General features: G+C 27.5%; 1 protein-coding gene and 1 long non-coding RNA gene across 2 annotated transcripts in view; both read right to left on the bottom strand.

The window, feature by feature from the left end:
- LOC142330191 (uncharacterized) overlaps positions 1-1,617 on the bottom strand; it is a 75,422-nt gene extending 73,805 nt beyond the window's left edge. Inside the window, exon 1 of the mRNA XM_075375314.1 lies at positions 1,447-1,617. The gene's annotated coding sequence lies outside the window, so the exon portion shown is untranslated. The remainder of the gene's footprint in view (positions 1-1,446) is intronic.
- Positions 1,618-11,408: 9,791 nt separating this feature from the next.
- LOC142330192 (uncharacterized) lies at positions 11,409-14,709 on the bottom strand. Its single transcript, XR_012757725.1, has 3 exons — positions 14,400-14,709; positions 12,917-13,022; positions 11,409-11,994 (listed from the first exon to the last, which is right to left on the bottom strand). It is a non-coding gene; the product is annotated as an uncharacterized LOC142330192 (long non-coding RNA).
- Positions 14,710-17,237: the final 2,528 nt, after the last annotated feature.

Below are 17,237 nucleotides of genomic sequence, written 5' to 3' on the forward strand. Positions count from 1 at the left end.
TTTAACCTCCGGGTCCACCGTTAGGCATGCTTCAGAGGATGAGATGAATGATTTTTAGCGTGTGTGAAAATGCCATGCCTGACCGGGATTCGAATCCAGGACCTCCGGATGAAAGGCCGAGACGCTACCACTCGCGCCACGGAGGCCAGCTTTGAAGCACAGTTAGGAAATAGGGAACTAACATCCCCCTTTGTGCATGTCTCCGTGGCGCGAGTGGTAGCGTCTCGGCCTTTAATCCGGAGGTCCCGGGTTCGAATCCCGGTCAGGCATGGCATTTTTCACACATGCTACAAATAATTTATTTCATCCTCTGAAGCAATATCTAACGGTGGTCTCAGAGGTTAAACAAGAAAAAAAATCCCTTTATCTCTTGCGTGGGGAGAGGAATTGCTCTAAGACCCGGGTATACAGAATTAAAACATTTGCTCTAAAAAAAAAAATTATGGAAATCGGTGGTATGCTAATGTGTAAAGCTTGAATTGTCTGCAATATCAATTTCAAAAAAAAAAAATTGGGAAATAAATTGGAGACTTAAGCCGACTAAAAGTTAGAGCCCCTCCCTATACGACAAGAAAATTAAAAAAACCTTTAAAACTTAAAATTTTCAATGGTTTCCCATTTTATTATCTTCAATTTTATTAATTTATTTTATATTTTAGTAGTAAATTATTACTGAACACTAAAACATTCAAATAATTTGTTTTGAAAGGATATCTCCTGCTTTCCCCCCATATTTCTACTTGCTCCCGAGTAATATTTAGTTTTTAATTTTTTTTTAAATGTATTCTTATCAAAAGAATAAATGATTGAAATGGATTTTCCAAAACGTATTATGTGTTTTTATAAGATTACTACAGAAACTAGTTGGCAATAATCTTCTTTTTTTTAATCTTACTAAGACGAAAACTTTTAAGCTTGGAACAACAAAAAAAAAAAAAATCATACAAATTTTTTTTAAATTTTGAACATCATTCCAACAGTTGAGATTTAAGAAACAGTTAAATTCTATTGACAGAAAAAAGACAGCCTGATTATATTTTTAAAATTATGTTTTTGAATAGTGGACAAAAACCTTACTACATTAAAAACCACTAAAATTGTTTTCACCAAAAATACTTTTTCTTAAAAACAATCTTGACAACAAAAAATAAAAGTAAATAAATCGAGGTAAACATAATGTATAACATTTTATAAAGTAAAATAAAATAGCTGATATAATAAACAATTATTAAACAAAAATAGGTGACACTGAAAATTTCGCCTCCCCTCTCTTGAACTTTCCCCTCTGTTATTTCACTTTACACCTACAAAGAAATCCTTGAAGTAGGCTAGTGGGTCATTTAAAAGATCCAATAGCGTCAATTACGTTTAATTATTTTATTAATTTATATGTAATTTGTAACATAAAAAAATTATAAAATATACGTATTTCTTATAAAAAATTACCTGTTTCTTATTAAATAAAAACACACTAGTCGAATAAAAAAAAAGACACAGTTAAGACGAATAAAAAAAAACAGACGCGCACTACGTTTAAACTAACGCGAGAGAATGTCTATAAGGAACTACAACAAACAGTCAACTCTCTTTACGATCTAATCTCCGTCCTATAGTCATATAGTTTCAACCTTTTTACCAGACATAGGCAAAGCAAGTAACAAGTTAGTGACGTCACGCATAAACCAAGGCGTAACGTGTATGCCTCTTTGCCCACACATGAAACACAACACGCGCGCGCGCACGCTAACATACATATATACATAGTGTTTGTTACAATACATATAATATCACGGATAATATTACGTGATTTTTGCTGACTTGTATAATAAAATATTAAATATTTTTAATATATAATTGCAATTTTATTATTAGTACATTGTAGTTAATTGCAAGTTTTATTGTAGTTTTAATATTTTTATTATTAAAGTATTGTTATGTATTTTTTTACACCTACTTCAAAAGAAATTGGTTTTCAGTACAACCAAAATCTTTTTTTTTAATCATATGCAGATTCTGTAATATTTAAATTCAAGCGTACCCCAATGAACCAATAATTTTAGTCCAGATAACAGTGGAAATTTTTTTAAAAGAAAGATTACATGATTGCATATACGATTTAAAAATATTTTTGGTTGTTTGCCGTTATTATTTCTTAACTTTTAGATATGTCCTGAAGTTACATTCCAAACATCTTCATACAAAATTTCAAAAATTTAATTGTAAAATTTAATATAAAATAATAATATAAATATTATGTTTTCCTGCAATAGTAAATTTATCTTACAATCTATAACATAGTTCCTTTACATCAATCACGTTTTACATTTCTTTTCTTATTTGCATAAAGACACTAGTTTTTGTCAGTTTTGTTTTGTTTTTTTTTTTTGTTTAAAAAATTCAGACTTTTTTCATGTGAGCAGCGTTGTTGTCTTCTTATATTTATAAAAATGAAAATAAAATAATCTTTAACATATATATATACTAGTATCCTCGTCGCGGCTTCGCCCGCACTATATGTTTACTTGTATTTCCCGTCGGGGTCAATTTTTTTGTTTTTTAGTCAAGTAACCGGAGACAGGTGCAGCCAGTCGCATCGCACATACAGTAACAGAAGCAGTAGTTGTCTTGGTTGAGCCGCCGCGCCGTAAACCGTCCTACCCCTTAAAAATTCGAAATTAAAAATATTAAAAAAAACCGAAAATTATTTTTAGGTATTTATCTAAAAATTATTTACAATCCCAAATCTTTTTGAATATCTTGTTTATTATAGTCGGAAATGGGGAAAAAATTTGCAATCATTATTAAACATGTTTTTGTTTCTTCAACACTTGTAAGGTCGAATTTCGAATAATCTACAAATTGATTTTTAGATATTCACAAAAAGATTACACACGCCAAAAATCAAGTTGATATTTTCATTTGCTACCGAGAAATTTAAAAAAATTAAATTAAATTATTTTAAAATAAAATAAAAATGGGTTAAAAACTCCTTTTTAATCCATTAAACTCGGCATTTCAAAAAAAAGTTCTTTCTTATTTCACTTGTACCGTAAGAAGAATGTGTACAAAAATACAAATTTTCATCCGTTTATCTTCAATAGTTTTTAATGGGCTTGTTTATATATATATACGTATATACTATACTTTTTTCTGTATAATATATATATATATATATATATTGGGAAATGAGAAGTACAGTAAGGGAATGACAGAAAAAATGACAGAACCGTGAAACACAGAAAATTGAATCATAGTAACTTTGCGGGATCCAACAAGATCCAATCGCAAATAATAATAAATGTATACATAATAATGTATATATGGTATTCCTTATATGCACAGAAAAACCTTGGGATTAGATTTTCCATATCACAATAAGAAAGAAATTTCGATAATTATATGTCCGGAAATGCTTCGTATTCTGTTTGCATGCCATATTATGATTTTTCAATTTCTTGAACATGGTTGCGCTGGTATATTTTAATAAAATTATTAAAAGTTGTTACTAAGTGATATATCCACCTTACCAGCAAATAAATGTTAAGTCTTCGAGATCTTTGAGTTTTTTCAAACCATCAGAAGTTAAAATAACCAAGTCAAAAGTTAAAATACGTATACAGTCATAACTGTTTGCATGTTAACAAAATTTTATAGTAGTTATAATTTTATTAATTTTCAACTTTAACAATGTTCAAGAAATTTATTATCACACATAACTAGGCAAAAATGGTTTACTTACAAATATTATAATTTAAAGTTGAAAATGAATAAAATTGTAGCTAGTATAAAATGTATACTGTAATAAAACTGTAAACTGTAAAACAGCATATTGTAAACGTATCCAAATAGTCATAACTGTATACGTTTTTAACTTTTGACTTAATTATAATATTTTAACTCCTGACGATGGTTTGAAAAAATGAAAGATCTCGAGGACTTAACAATTATTGGCTGGTAAGGTGGTTATATAATTTATTAATTATTTTATAAATTCATATCTTAAGAATGGATTAATTTATTTTAGTAAAATTCGGTGTACACGTTTAAATAGAAATTCTCAATAAAAAAATAAACAATAATAATAAATAAATATGGAAAGTTTTATAAAATAAAATTCAACTCTATTTTGCTACATTTCATTTACTAACCATGAAAATATGATCCAATTTTCAGTTACAGAACATGATGTAATTAGTGATTCAAAATATTATTTACTACGCGAAAAAAAAATGCGATACGCTAACTATTTAAACTTTATTACCAACTCACTAATACTAGTGAGGAGATACCTAAATAAAGTTACGCCTAAAAGGATTCTCAAAAAAAAAATTAAATTAAAAATTAAAAAAATTAAAATTATAAAGGAATTCAAAAAAATTCTTCCTCAGTTCTGCCCAAGAAGATCGATTTTTCGTTTCCGATCCCATATTATTTCGCTGTCAAAATCTCACTAATTTTCATAGTACATAAGTTCGATTAACAAACAGAACCTACATACGAGCATCAGATTTCAACTCACTCACCACTTTGACTCAAAGTGGTGAGTCAAATTGGTCTCATCCCAAAATGAGACTATATTGTCTGTTGTCGACCTTCAATTGAGCATAACTCAGGAACGGCTCAACCAATCTTCATCAATTTTTTTCATTTACAATTTCAGATACACTACTGTGGCATATAAAAATTTCATTGAAATTTATCCAGTAGTTTTGGAGAGTTTTGAATCACAAAATTTTATACATAGGCCTATATATATATATAGGCCTATGTATAAAATTTATGTATATATATATATATATATAAGCCTATATAATATATATAGGCCTATGTATATATATATAAGGAAACCCGAATTTAAGTGAATAAGTGAATATTATTTTCGTTCTCCTTATACCTCAAAACGTAAAGAAAATTCATTTTCATTCCTCCCCCAATCCCACCTCCCACCTCCCACCATGTGACCGAAAGTAATACCGTACTTGACTTCGAAAAAATTAAAAGTGATAAATTTTTTTGAATACACAGTTTGGATGAACAATTTTAGCTTCATCGCTGTAAAACTATTCTATATAATCAAAACATCCAGACTAAATCCTTTTAAAGGTTTACTTAATTCGATTATTTCCTTCAATTTCAGCATTTATATTAAAATTAACTAGTCAAAGTTACGAGATTTTTTTCAGGATTTGTCGGTCTAAGAATCAATTACCCGGTTGAGTTTACAGTTTATTCTAAGATACTGTAAATATCCTTTACAGCTAACTCTATCGATCGTTTTTAAACTAGATTTAAAAAAAAATCTGTGTCCGCTACACAATAATTGTACTTTCAAACGCATAATTTATCCTCACAATGATACGACCTTATCTGTAATTATTATAAAACATTTTTTCCCCTGTCCTTTAAAAATCAAAACTGTAATCGGTCCAGGTTTTTATTATATTATTATTCATAAGATTAAACATCTCGATTTCTTCTATATCCCGAAATTTTACAACTACTTACAATATTAAAAAAAGAAAAATTCTGGCTACGTTGATATTCCCGGAAAAGTCTCTTAACACAAAAAATTGCATTTTAAGATAATGATGTCATTTTTTATGCTTTACTTTCTCTCTTTTAGTAAAAAAATCCCCATGGTAAAAATTAATTTTATTTAAATAAAGTTAGAAATGTATTTAAATTACAGTCCAAAAAGAGAATTTGCCTTTATCCCAAATAAGTATTTAAAAATATGTGAGAGAGAGTTGTGTCCCGCACCGCTAAAATTCAGTATTTATTCTAAGGGATTGTTCAGAAAAGCACTGCATAGATCAAAAACGTCTCGTAAACAGTGTGACCAGTAATAACCGATGACTGCATCTTTTTAAAAAATACTGGTAAGATCTACAAATATTGACCTATCAACATCAGCCATAGAATATGGTTTAGAACTAAAGAAAATATTTCTTACCTCGGATGTTGTCTAAATTCAGATATGTATCACATAAAGGAATTTAAATTCAGAATAGAAAAAGCATGAAATTAGTTTAATCGTTGAAAATGTTTACTGAGTATCTTGCCTCTGAGTATTTAATTTCTTCAGTGTAACGTATTTTTAGTACCGTATTACGGTATAGAAGCTTGAACCTTGTTTGAAAATACCATTTATCGTATAGAAGCATTCGAGTGAAGGTTGCATTATCTTTACTTTGAGTGTTGTTACAAAATAAGAGTGAGGGTAAACGAGGATCTGCTCCAAGATACATATTAGTTAAAGAACTTAAAGGAATGGACCGGTCCGTCATCGATTTCTTTATTTAGAACTGCCACAAATAGTATTAAAACGGCCAGGATTAATCCTTAAGATCAACTGAAGATAACATTATTTTAAAACGGTACACGTCTTTATAATAACACGTAACTTTATTATTTTTAACACACTACAACAAATAATTTATGTATTCGGAAAGATTAAGAAGCTTGTATTTACAAAATAAGCACTTCAGCTCCAGGTAATAAAGCCAGCAGATAGAACAACAATTTTTGAATATTTCATAAGCAGCAGCACCAGTTTTACTAAACTACATAAATACCATGCTTGAAGTAGCTGCAAAATAGAAATTTTATTAGATATTGTTACAATTCATAATTCTGGATAATTTTTTATTAAGCACATTCCGGGGACGGATGAATCCATTAGGAACTCTGTGTCTGTTTCCCAGTGCTCTTTAAATTATGAAGGTAAAAAAAATTTTGTTGCAAATATAATTAAACTGATAAACGCGAAAATTTTGGGAGATAAAAGCTATCATCTGGGTGGAGTTTTTTGTCACTTACTGTGGTTCCTCTGAAGATAGATTATCTTTCTCAACAACTACTCCATTTCCTAATCGTCATCCTCTTTTCTCCATTTACAGTTCTGTATCTTCGTAAATGAACCTAGTATACGGATCAGGATTTAGAATTTAGTTCAAAACCTGTAAATGTCAAGACATCCAGTCTTCCCGTATTAGGAATGCACCCTTTTTGTGATTTGGTGAGGGAATGAACCCGGGAATTATGTTTTCTATCCAATGAATGCGTAATAAGCCTAATGTCTGAAGCACTTAATTAATCTTTCTAATCCGTCTTAGAACACAAATGCCGAAAAAAAATCTGTAAATTTCTTCACGTTCATGACGGGAAAATCTAGGCAAAATCTACAGAAGGTGAACTGAAAATAAGGGATTAAAGTTAAGAGTAATTGGTTGATCACGATAAAGGGACATGTTCTATCATGTAAAACAAACAAATTTATCCAAAAAACTGATTCAAAAGCTGTCCAGAGAATGATAGTATATTCTGCATACATTCCACACTAGTGCCTAAGAAGTAAACAGTACGTTATTTGTAAACGATTTTGTATCGATCAGCTCAATTATAAACTAAAAAAAAATTAGTTTTCCTTCATACATTAAGAATTACCAAAAACCAGGATCAGGCTTCCTTACGGAAACCTTTGTTAATCCAAAAAATTAAGGCCCTTCGGCTTCATTTCAAATAAATATCCTTTATTTGTACTTGAGAAAAACTTTTTATCACTGTTCTAGTTAATGAAAAACTTTTGTTAATAACCCTATTTCTCATTACATAAAATTTTGTAATAAATTTATTTATTACATAAATTATACTACGTTCCGAATTAGCTTACAATCAAGACAAGAACTAATCAATTTTTTCAAAAAAATTTCAAATCTTAACCTTAAAAATTAAAAAGATGGATATTTTTTAAAAGAAACATTGTTTTAGAAATAAATTTTGATTAAAAGAAATCTATAATTTAAATTCTGTATATTTTTCCCTAGAAAATACTGCTTTTGAAAACTAAAAATTAAACTTTGTATCACACGGATTTTGATTATGTCGATATTGTTTTGATAATGATACTTCACACCAAAAGACAATTTTGATCACTTCAACATAAAATGAATCATCAAACGTCGAATGAATCATCAAAATTTCATCTGAAAATTCCTCTTCACTGCTTTGTTGTGACAAACGGGGTATAAAATTTAAAACATCATCTCCATCTTAATTTGTACGCAATCAGTAAACGCAAATCGATATTTTTAAACGTTATAGCGTAGGCTGTCAACAATTAACGTATTCATACATATCGTCATTTAATCAAAATCTTTTATCTGCCTTTTACATTAAAATTAAATCTTTCTTCAAGATAATCTTTTTAGAAAACATTCTAATTTTAAATGAATGTAATATATGACTGAAAGTAATTTTAAATGTAATTTGATAAACAAATATAAACTGGGTTAGAGAAAAATAGCTCATTTATTAAACCATATAATTGTTTGGCACCACCAATAAAATGTGAACGATAAAACTAGGAAACGCCTACATAAATAAGTACAAGAGAATATTTGTAATATACGCTTTTTAAGTTGATCTCACTTGGCGCTGTTCCTTAATAAAAGTTTCATTGTGTACTTTATAAAATTGTTGTATTTGAAGTTGTTTTATAAATATTCTGTTTTAAATAACTTGTTTGTTTTGATGGATATTGATTTAAATAAAATCTTCTACATTCTGTAATATTATAAGCTTATTACGTAAAATATACAAAGTTACAGTCACTATTCGAACGGGTTACAACACATTACGGAAATTAGAAACCAAACTGATTATTTAATAGACATTACGGTAATTTAAGTCTTGATCATTCTCAAACGAGATAACAAGATGACATCCAATATAGATACGCGAAAATCTAATTGTTAATTACCCACAACAGATCGATTCAAAAAGAATTGTAATAAAGTTTTGTTCAACAATAGATGACAATAATTTTTAAAAAAAGCAGATGTAATTATAATCGGATCAACCTTATTCTATGTATTTTTATATACGTCGATTCCCATAAATTGTAATAGGCGATTTAACATTGTTAAAAAATCAAAACCTAAAATTACATGGCTATTCTCAAGAATAACATGCATCTTATTCCAGGCAGGCATACAAGGGAATGACGTGGTTCCTTTTCACGACTTAAATGTACCGTTATATATAAACAGAAATGTTCAATCTCTCGTGAATTCCTTCACTCTACTTCTAATTATAAATAAACATCATTTATATCTAAGAGAAATCAACTTTTCCACTTGAAACTCTTATACTTAAAATGCACCACAGCTTTACGAAAAACTTGGATGGGTAGTGCAAAGCAAAAGATTATTGTATTCTTTTTTGTTGTGAAACAATGCGTTTTATAAATTATTTCACTCAGCCGTGTAATATTGTAACATAAACATTTTAACTTTTGTAAAATAAGTGATATATTAAAATAATATATTCATACACATGAATTAATGCGGGAGAAGTTTTTAATAAAATAATAATAATTCCACTTCATAGCTGTACTCATTTTAATAATACCGTCATATTTTACAATGACATAAACAGTTGATATTTATGCATCTACAATACAAAAAAATATATATAATAAATGATAAAATATTGAACTTTGCCTTTAATTATGTTTGTAACATGTTTATTCAATATTGTATTTTTAAAAAAAATATTAATTTAATAATAACTAATTATGTCATCATGCATATTAATATATCAATCAACGGATATTTTAACTATTAAATATTAATATACTAAATCTAAACGATTATTATACGTAATTTTTTTCTTAGCTAATATAACCAAGGGAAAACATTTTTACTTCCTTGTACGAATTTCGATTTTCAAATTTCAACAAAAATATCCATTTTGACTATCCCTGAATCCATTTTGACTAGTTTCGGCGTGACGTCTGTACGTACCTATGTATCTCGCATAACTCAAATACAATTAGCCGTAGAATGTTGAAATTTTAATATTTAGGACTGTTGTAACATCTCGTTGTGCATATCCCCTTTTGATTGCAATCGACTGAACCAAAAGTGTCCAAGAACGTTCAAAATCCAAAAACTTTGGATTTTGGTCTTTTTCTTAAATGCAGTAATAAGCCCTGATTGAGAGCTTTTAAACAAGATATAATAAGTAGTGTTTATTTTCATTGGTTCCAGAGTTATAACCCAATAAAATTTTAATTAATGAAATATTTGGATCTTAGAAGGTGAAAGGCACATCAGCGAGAATCTCACTTCATTTCCTTTTTTTTAACCTTTTTCTTTAATTTAAATATTGATTTTTTTTAATAATTATTAATTTCTACAATAAATAATAATTCAATAATAACAACGAAAAAATGTAATAAAAAATATATGTAATTTAACAAGCGTACAAGGAAGTCATGTGGTGTTCACATCAGTTTTTATTATTCAAAAAAATGAATCCTCCATCTTTATTTTGATATTTCTCAACTTTTTTAGGTCCTCGGAGAACCACATAAAAAAATGTTGTTACAAAAATTCTTTACTTATGGAATATGTACTATAAGTTAAGCTCTGATACACTCTGTATAAAATATCTTCAGTTAATTCGACCAAAATGTAACCTTTACATATAAATTTACCGATTTTGATTTTATTATTTTTTTATGAAGAAATTTTTTACATCGTCTCGTCATTCATTTTTTCATATAATTTCTTAAATAGAAAATTTTTTAAAAGAAAAAATATATTCTCTACGTAAAAAAAAATATTTTTTTATCATGATCATTTCCTGGTATTGGATTTTTTGTATATGATCATAGCCTGATATCATTCTATTTTTAAAGTATTTTGACGAAAAAATTAAAAAAAACTAGATGAAAAAGATTAAGGTGAAACATAATACCACATCCCCGCTTTCCAGAGAGCCGATGCTCATTGTCCCTGCATTAATTTCCCTACTTTTATCAAAACGAAAATTTCTCGTCTGTATATTTATTGTAAACAGCTTTTACTTTCCCGGCTATAGCAATACATGCTGCCTGCTACAGTTATAACGGGAAAGTATAAAGACCGGGAAAAAAAATTCTAATAAAAATTGGTATTTTTTTTTTAAGTTTTGTACCTTAAGGAGATAAGAAAAAATAAAGAAAAAGAAGTAGATTTAAATAAATTGTAAATAATCTGTGAAAAAAATGTATTACCATGTTACAAAGTCCAAAAAATCTATTTTTGTCAGACGGACCTTTGTGTGTATGTAGGAACGTATGCATGTTGGTCAGTATTTGATCTTTAACTCTTGAAACCGTTGACCACTTTTCTTCAAACTCAGTAGACAAGTATTACCTACAACGGGGAAAAATATATAAAATTTTTGCAGAAATTGTAAAATGGGGGGGGGGGGATTTGGCCGTAATGGAATTTCAAATCTTTACTTGGAAGTAAGCAAAACGTTTTTCTTACAGAAGTAAATTTTATTTTTAATCAAGATCACAAATTAACAAAAGTTTTTATTTGTTATATACCCCCTCACCAAAAAATTAGTTTATATGTATATATATTCTATATCTTGCTTAAGAAAAGAAATTAATTGGAGTATTTTACATTTATATTTTCTTCATCAATAGGCCATCAAACCATTATAAAATATATTACTCATTCATTCCATTCCAATAGACTGCGAAGAGTAACAAAAAAGGGAACAGACAAGGATGTTCCTTATCCCCGTTACTTTTTAATCTTTACATAGAACTAGCAGTTAATGATGTTAAAGAACAATTTAAATCGGAAGTTATAGTGTAAGGTGAAAAGATAAAGATGTTACTGATGCTGATGATATAGTAATTCTAGCTGAGAATAAAAATGATTTAGAAGAAACAATGAATGGGGCATTGATTGGCAAGAACTACCGGTTCTTGCGTAAATCTGAAAACCGAAAAGTTTCGGTTTTCTTTTTTCAACGGAAATATCCACTTTGATCATCCCTAAATCGATGTTGACTAGTTTCGGCTTGTCTGTACGTACATATGTACATGTCTCGCATAACTCAAAAACGATTAGCCATAGGATGTTGAAATTTTGGATTTCGGGCTGTTGCAATATCTAGTTGTGCACCTCCCCTTTTGATTGTAATCGCCTGAAACAAAAGTATCCAAAAAAGCTAATTTTTTACTTTTTCTTAACTGCAGTAATAAGCATTGAAAGATTTTCAACGATATATAAATTTTAATTAATGAAATATTTCTTACAAGGGGAAGACACATCGGTTCGAATCAAGGCTTAATTTCCTTCTTTTTTTAAATTTAAATACATTGATTTATTCCTCTGATTGTCCATATTTTTACGATAAATAATAATTCAATAACAATAAAATAAATATGAAAAAATATCTTAAGTTATTAATGAAATATAATTTTATGTACTTTTTATTTAAAAAAAAAAAATGTATATAAGTAATTTAATAGACGTTCAAGTCATGTAGTGTCCACATCAGATTTTTTTTATACTCTGTATATTACTCCTAACAAATAAATAGAATCAAGAAATAAATTTTAAAAAATTTCTCTCTTTTTATTTATATATATATAGCTCTACTATATTATGTATGTAATATATAATAGAGTTATTTGCATAAACTATACATTGAACTGGTTATTAACCTCCTCTACCCTCATTTTTTCTCCACGGAGCAACCCGACCTTCCTACCCGCGCAACCTTTGTTTCAAATTCTTTTTTACGTATAATTGTCAACTCAACTGTTACGTATAATTGCACGAAAACTTCCTTCATTCAGGATTATTTTAATTGCAAGTTTCGTGCTAATTTGATTTTGCTGTCTATTCAATTACGAAATCGTTCATATTCTTTAAACAGAATATAAAGATATTTACACAAAAAAATTACTGTTAAATCATCATTGTTGAATAACAGTATTCAGTAAATTAAAAAGTTAACTAATCCATGTGTTTATATTTATGAATGTGCAGTTTTTACTGAAATGAATAAATAATAAATAATTTTATTCTTAAACAATAATAATAATAATAACACTACTTACAGCTATTAAATCAGACAACAGAACTAACTTTCATATAACTCAACATAATACTTCGACTGACAAGAAAGCTCTTCTTATCTTTTCCGTTGATATTTTTAATAAACTACTGAAACATTTGTTTAAAAATTAAATTAAAAAAATTTTCTTTTACAGATATTATGAATTTTTTAAAAATACTAAAAATATTATTTAAATAATATTTTTTTAAATATGACATTTTTTAAATAACTGAATTTTTTTTTTAAAAATACCGCGAATTTCCGTTCAAAGTATTCATAACTATGTTTAAATAATCTTCATTAAATAATCTGAGCTGAGATTTATTTTGTAGTTATATTTAATATCATATAAATTATTTAAAGTATAACTTTAATATGATTACACGTGTTCATATTTAAAATAATGAATCAAAAATATTTTTTTACTTTATAATTAATTGAGCATTTTCGTGATACTGCTCTGTTCAATGTTTTACCACGATTTCCCTTGATCCATCCAGTTAAGATCCGTAGATTTCAGTTGTAGATTTCTGTTAGCCAGAACTTCAGATTTTTTATCAGAGGACTACCATACGTACCATACTTAACGCGATATATAATATATCATACATTATATTATATATCATTTGTATATATACAAATTAAAGTAAAAGATCGACCCATTTATCTAAGAATTATTAAAAAATAAACCTCTATTATCTAAAAATGTTATTTATAAAATATTGAAGATGGATAAATTGACTTCTAAGAATTACTTCGTATAATATCGTAAAATATGAAATTAAATGTTCAAGAAGTTTAGATCGAATATAGAATACAATTCGGGATTGAAAAATATGTTTTGTTAAAATTTGATTCCCAATTAATTTCAATTAAGTTAAAATAATGTAGTGAAATAAGAGTTTAATTTTTACATGGATATTAATTTTTGCAGTTTTGCTATATTTAATTTTAAAATAGTTTTTAAATTAAAAAACTATTTAAAAAATAGCTAAAGTCCGTCCATCAGTCGTAAGAAGCAGAATTGAATAAATGAACTGCACTGATTACTAATCTTGACTTAACGTAGAAAACGTGTTACATTCATGTACGTGTTTGGTTCCAAAACAACTTGCAGCCGAGTTATCAGCCAAAACATTCATCACAGTACGATGGAGGTCATATTATTTAAATATAAGTAACAGGTTGACTGAGTTATTCCAAAAATAATTTCAAATTTGATGATCGCTTCTAAAACTACACAATTTACAATACAAACTTACAATTTACAAAACAATAGCTTTACTTTTACATCTCTAAATCTTTACTAATACTTCTGTTATTAAAAAATAAAAAATATTTTTGATAATGTAATAAAAATTAATACTCTTTCTAAAAACACAAAGATCTATTTGAAACTGGTAAAATTAAGTTTGTTACGTTTTTAAACCAGGAGTCATACAACAGTGAGAAAAGTAAATACTTCGCATGTAAATTGTACTTACGGTAATCGAACGAATGGAATCAGTTTTCAGTACTATTATCTCTTTTTTTGTTAATTCAGCTTTTATTTTTTTAACAACCATTAATCTTTAATATTATCTGTGAATATTTAATACATTAGTGTTGCATATTCATAGAATTCGTCGGTTCATTTGTATCAAATAATGGGATTCGTTTAGTGTAAACTTACTTACGTTACTCAAATCAGGCTAGTATCTGGTAATCATGTCATTTAATTCGTATTAGATTATATCAATATTGCAATAATTATAATAGTCTGTATACAACGCAACATACGTAGTTAAATTCATCATTTTCTCAACTTAATATCAAAGTAAAAATTAAGGTTAATTGTTATATATCAGCTGATGCAAAGCACATGTTGACTTGTTAAAATAGCTGTTGTCGTATGTAGTTTTCCTAACCTTACATTTATGTTCTATTTAGAATGAAACCAAATTTAAAGTAGTTTTATCAATCAATATCTGTTTGGTAAATTCAAGTCATCGTGAATCGTAAACGTTAAAATTTCTCTTGTCACTTTCAGAATTGAACTAGTTTGAATCTATATAATTATATATAGGTTATAACATCATGCCGGCCTCTGTGGCTCGAGTGATAGCGTCTCGGCCTATCATCCGGAGGTCTCGGGTTCGAATCCCAGTCAGGCATGGCATTTTCACATGCTACAAAGTTGCTATATCATCTCATCCCATGAAGCAAATACTTAAGCTGGTCCGGAAGGCTTAAGTAAAAAAAAAAATGTTATGACGTTATCAAGATTTTAACTCTTTTCTCATAGTGGTTTAAATTTAAGGATAAAAATAATTGCATTTGTACATGAGTGTACTTATATATAATATAACATATATTGTTATTATTATATTTAATGTATATCCATTGTTGACCTCAAATGAATAACATTTTTTAGGTTTTAGTTTGTACTGTAATGATGACTACTCTTTATCTTAACAGATGATAAGTCGTTTTTTATTATCATTTAATTCTCTTATTATGAAACAGATCGATTTTATAATATATTCTAAACTATTATTTATTTTTAAAATGAACATTTATGTACTGGTACCTTTGTTTTTGCTGTTGTTTAAGGTTTTGAAACCTTAAACATATTTGTTTTGGGATCATTGAACTGATGTTAATATATGCATGAAATATTTAAAATTATGTAACTTTTATGGATGACTGTATTAACAATGTATTACTTATTGAATATTTAAATCTGAACCTAGGTAACTAAGTAACTACCTCTATTGTAGAATAGTGAATACCCAATATGGTCTGTAAATTAAACTTCAGATGCATTATCATTGACTGATTTTATTAGAAAGGTATACTTCTATAATTATAAAGAAGTAAATTATGGAAGGTAATACTTTTGCAATTATAAATAACTTATGCATCAGTACAGATGCATAATTTATTTCTAATTATAGAAGTATTGAAAGTGGTATGTGAGGTTGATATTGCTCAGCTTTAAAAAAAGTATAATACTTATTTACTTAAATATGGTTATTTTTATTCTACAACTAATTCTTATAGTAAAATATTAGTTACTAAAAGCTGTTAACTTACTACTTCATTGTGTAATTGGAAAGAGATTAAATTATTGTGGTATCAAAAAGTTTAACTTGAAATAAGGTCTGATTTATTATATTTAAAATATAAAGATATACATTTTCCTTCACACTTGGGCACCTACATGTCAATTTTAGAAATTCATTATATTTAAACATTAAATTCCATAATATAAAATAATATTATGCGAACAGCAATTATATTTCATCACTCTCAGATTTTTACTTACAACTTCAAAAATAATAGGAAGATTTTTAACTTCATGATGTCACTGTTATATAATCACTTTTCATATTTATTTATTTGTAATATTTATTATTTGAGAAGAAATAATAATTAATCAAATGTAAATTTATACCAATAATTTGCATAAAATGGTCTATTTAACTAAGAAATTACTTTTTTCTTTTATATTCCAAGAATTCTTTTTTTAGACACCAGCAGTAATCATTCATCATAAATTTGCCCCATCTGCTTTGATAAGGCTGTTCTATGAATGAACAGGATTCTGTTCAATATCAGAATGATATATCTTAATACAGATTTTCTCCTTGTTTGTCGCTTTCAGTGCTCAAATTTAAAGGAAAAAATCAATTTTCAATGACATTCTATAGCCTGAATTCTTGTAGTTCTCTCTACTAACAGATCTGTATTTTCAATTTTTTTGTTTCTAAGAAAATTTTAATGTCTGAATGATTTCATGCTTCTTGTTTTCTAGATTCAGTTTGTTATCAGATATATAACCATGTAAATATTTTCTTGATTTCAGGCCTAATGATTGTTCCCTCTTTCAATTTAACATTACTTGATTCTAAAAAAACTGGGCTAAATACTTAAAGCCTTCACCATTTTTATGTAGTAATTTTACAAATATTATTTTATAATTATATTAATCGATCACATTTCAGTATAATATTGTAATCCATGTACGCTTTCAGTTATATGTAGCTTAGAAGTTTTATTTACTGTAGAAGTTTAAATTTTAGTTTTATTACCTTTTGCCACTGGCTAAAAATTATAAAAACTTTATGTAAAATTTGACTTTGATATTGAAGTTAGCAGTGTATTTTTTCTATTCTTTTTTTTTTGTCAATGTAGATTCGCAATGAAAACCATTCATAACCATCAACTTAGACTACTGTAAACTAAATTTACTGGATATAATCTCTTCAAAATTTACAATATTTAGATTTTCAGTTTCCCTTGTGGCTCTCTTCATTTATAAAGAAATATAATATCTTATC

Source organism: Lycorma delicatula, chromosome 9 (assembly GCF_047948215.1).
Source record: "Lycorma delicatula isolate Av1 chromosome 9, ASM4794821v1, whole genome shotgun sequence".
NCBI lineage: Eukaryota > Metazoa > Arthropoda > Insecta > Hemiptera > Fulgoridae > Lycorma > Lycorma delicatula.